Source organism: Pipistrellus hanaki (genome assembly GCF_964339955.1).
Source record: "Pipistrellus hanaki genome assembly, chromosome: 8".
In the NCBI taxonomy this organism is placed as follows: domain Eukaryota; kingdom Metazoa; phylum Chordata; class Mammalia; order Chiroptera; family Vespertilionidae; genus Pipistrellus; species Pipistrellus hanaki.
In genome coordinates this window covers 65,252,484-65,256,548 of record NC_140510.1, presented here as the reverse complement: position 1 = coordinate 65,256,548, position 4,065 = coordinate 65,252,484, and the positions used below count along the sequence as shown (strand labels likewise).

General features: G+C 46.2%; 1 pseudogene across 1 annotated transcript; it reads right to left on the bottom strand.

Annotated features, from left to right (window-relative positions):
* Window positions 1-968: 968 nt before the first annotated feature.
* Window positions 969-2,558, bottom strand: LOC311627098 (nuclear prelamin A recognition factor-like; annotated as a pseudogene). The gene is made up of 2 exons: window positions 2,486-2,558; window positions 969-2,071 (listed from the first exon to the last, which is right to left on the bottom strand). The product of its transcript is annotated as a nuclear prelamin A recognition factor-like (transcript).
* Window positions 2,559-4,065: the final 1,507 nt, after the last annotated feature.

Here is a 4,065-nt window from a genome sequence, read left to right as displayed (position 1 = left end):
CCGAGCAGGGTGTCCACCTCTCCATTTTCCATCCTTCCATCTGTGACACCTGTCATCTTTTCCAGGCCTCCCCAAAGTGAGTTCAGTTCAATCCCTGAATGTAAAAGGGCATGAGGGGATGGGGGGCTCTACTCCAGTGCCCCCTGATTCCCAGCAACAGGACCTGGTCGACAGGACCTGATCTCAGGACAGTGGCCACAGCTGCAGAACCCAGATCTGTTTCAATAAAAGTTGGGAATGCAGACTTTTCTATGAGCCCCTGTTCCAAAAGGTGGCAGTTTATTCAGTTATTTGTGGTAAAGACACTTTCAAGAGTAACATAAGTGGGTAAAGTCAGGGCCAAATCAGGCCATTTCCTCATCCAATGGACAGAATCAAGTCTCAGCTCTCTGCAGGATACTTCCCAACTTTTTTTAAGCATAAAGGACAGTAGTCTGTCTCCATTCTTGTTCTTTGGGACTTTTTCACCATCAGATAAAATGATATGTATGTTGGGGCAATCCTCTTGAAATACAATATTCCAGGGGCACCCATGTGACAACGACAGTGCCCCTCAGAGGGAGGAAGCCGACAGATGGAGAGCAGTGAATTCTGAAAACCAAATGATGACAGAGATGCTAAGTTTTTCCTTCTCATGTCTAACACCCCTCTTCAGGCGGCCTGCAGACCGGGCATCTGCTGGACCTTTACCACCTGATGTCCTGGCAGATTGCTCTGGGCCCTGCTAGGCAGTGTGCAGGGCCACCTGGGCTGGGGGGTGGGGGGTGCTGGAAGGGGGAGTTGTTCCCCACCCCCACCCCGCCCCAGCCACTCCTGGTACAGCTCCTGCACATGGGCGCTTCCATCTGTTGCAGCAGTGCCCTGTCTGCACACCGTCATCCGCCTGGGCCTGGCCCCTGCTGCTTAGGCATCCCTGGCTTAGGTCAAGACCTCCACTAAGTTGCAGGGGAACTTGCCCCTCTATAGATTTAGGAGCTTCTGGATGTTCCAAAAGCTGTAAGCAGCCACCAATTGATTGGAGTCTGAGGGCCAGGAGGAGGGACCAAGAGGCCTGCCTTCCAGCTTTCAAGGGTGACCTCCTGGAAGTCTTTTCTCCTCAGGGTGCAGTATGTGAGCACTCCCGCATCCTTGTTGAACAGCTCCTTGGCCATGTGCCTGAAGAAATGTGCCAGGTACCAGTCGGAGCTGGCACCCTCATGGGTCCTCACCTTCTCCTCCTTCATGTCTCCAAACAGTGTCCAAGGCAGCGTCATTCGAGGCAAGGTCACTTTGCTCCATTATCTGAACAATCTCACCTGAGGTTAACACCCTGGGAAATATGTGAAACTGTGGGAACATCTTCTCAAAGGGCCTCCAGTTTCTTGTCATAATGTGGGGCCACAGTGACATGGAAAAATCTTCTCTGGGGATAGGTTCTGCCATCCGGTGAAGTAATCCTTCTCCAGAGAGCCCATGATCTGCTGGGGAGTCTTGGCCATGCAGAGGTGGGGATGATGGGGTGACCCAGTACAAGCTCTGCATATCGGTCCCAGCCGGGGCAGGCGGAGGTCAGCATGGGTAGCTGTGGCTCTTCCTCACGGTGCTGGCAGTACCGACACACAAATTCCTTCTGACTCCTCAGGATGCTGGAGTCCGCAGGTATCTTCATGTCAAAGAGTGCACCCCAAGGCTTTTGAGAAAGCCTCAAAGCCTTCTGGATGCATCAGTGAATCTGAGGCTGAATTTAGTAGCAAAATAAGGCAGAGACTGAGGACACACAGACACTGCTAGCACCTTGTGCTCTGAGGTATCACATTTCTTATTAAGGTTTAGAACACGAAAGAAGTTCTTGGTGTTCTGTTGAGAAACTTGAACTCCTTCCTCTGCGGTCACACACCAGACAGTCACTCAGAAATATCTTGGCATCAGCCAACTTATGGAATTCTCCCTTCTCTCCGTTCTCCTGAACCAGACTCCGACTTTGACTGCGGCATTCTCTTGGTCATCGGTTTTTGTTTTTTACTACATTCCTTCCGCGTGCAGTGATCACACTTCCTCTGGAGCAGGGCAGGAGGGGGCCAGCTCCAGCGACCTGGAGGAAGCACAGGGAGAGCTGTCAGTCACCGATGGTTGCCCCTGGCACTGCTGGCAGTATCCTTTTTTCCTTGTGGAGCATCTAGGGAGGTGAAGCAACCACAGTGCCCAAGGCCAAGTTCCAGGAAGCCAGCAGCACTGTCAGGATCATGCCAGAAGCTGGTCTGTTGGTGCCTGGTCTGTCCTCTGGAGATTGAACATGCAGGACTACTAAGAAAGCCTGTCCCCAGTTTTGCCCCGCCTCTTCCACCAATTGATTGGAGTCTGAGGGCCAGGAGGAGGGACCAAGAGGCCTGCCTTCCAGCTGTTCACCAGTCCCCACGCCACTCCGGTTCCTTGTTAACAATCCCCTGATCAATGGGAGCCTGTGAGACGGGGGAGGGACCAAGCGGTTTGCCTTTAGCCCACTCACCAGTCGCTGCTGCCACAGATTCATTGAAGCCTGAAGGACCCGGTTCAAATGTTAGCCATCCCTGATCGGTCATTATGGACTTTGGGTTTTTATACATTAGGATTGGTTTAAACACAAATACTTTTTCTTACTGGAAGCACTGAAGATCTCCATGAAAAAATGTATCAAAGGAATTAATAAATGCTAAGCCCTTCCTATATGCCAGATACTCTGGCAAGGCTTGTATATATTATCTAATTGAATGCTCCTAACAGCTCTCAGAGGTAGATTCAGTTATTCCACATTTTATTTTAAAAATGAAGCTAATGAAGCTTTAAAGGGAACTCAAAATGAAGTCATCTGATCCTAGCTATCAGGCTATCATGTTTTACTCCCCCATAGCACATTCACTCTTAAATTAGGTTTCTCAAAGAGTACTTTGCTTATCCTCACATAAGAAGTAAATAAAAATAAGATTTCCCCCACCACTATCACCATCATCATTTTTAAAATAAAATAAAACAGGACTACGGCCTAACAGGTTTGGCCCAGTAGATGGAGCACTGGCCTATGGACTGAAGGGTTCCAAGTTTGATTCCGGTCAAGGGCATGTACCTTAGTTGTGGACACATCCCCAGTAGGGGATGTGCAGGAGGCAGCGATCGATGTTTCTCTCTCATTGATGTTTCTAACTCTCTATCCCTCTCCCTTTCTCTCTGTAAAAAAATCAATAAAATACATTTAAAAAAATAAAGCAGGACTGGATTTATGACCAATTATTTTCACTAGTAGAATAATGTATTTCTGTTACAAAGACACACAATTAATGGTTTACTTTTTCCAAGCCAAAAGTCTAGATAATAATTTTTTTTAAAAATGTATCACCCAAGTGAAATTTCACCAAGAAGCAGTTAAACAATAGGTAAATCCAAATTTCTGTGCTTTGGAAAACTCTCAATTATAGTGCTCACACACAATTCTTTTGTCCCCCAACTCACTCTTATCTCCCAGTTTCAATCACCATAACTATATTATTCTCAGATATATATTCTCATATTTCATTTTAGACCAGTTAAGATACCATCAATAAAGAACAGAAGTAGCTGGGATATATCTAAAAATAGATAGCTGAGGGATACAAAAATATAACTTATATTCTATGATCAAAAGTATTCTTAAGCACAATTGGTGTGGCTCAGTGGACTGGCCATGGTCTTGTACACTAAGAGGTCACCGGTTCGATTTCCAGTCCAGGCACATGCCTGGGGGTTGGGAGCTTGATCCTTAATGGGGAGCATGTAGGAGGCAGCCTATTGCTCACAGTGATATTTCTATCTCTCTCTCCCTCTCCCACCCACCTCTCTAAAAAACTCAATAAAAACATTTTTTAAAGTATTCTCAATAGGCTTGACTACTTACAAATCAGTGTATTTTAGTTCCAGGGTCCTGATTAACAACTGGTATGAAACTTAAGCAGGAGTTCCTATTTTTGTTAATTAAGACTATACAACAAAAACAATTGGAAGAATTAGAAGAAGAATTGCAAAACAAAACAAAACAAAAAAAGGCCATAAGGAACTTGTATATAATTTTAATTCCAT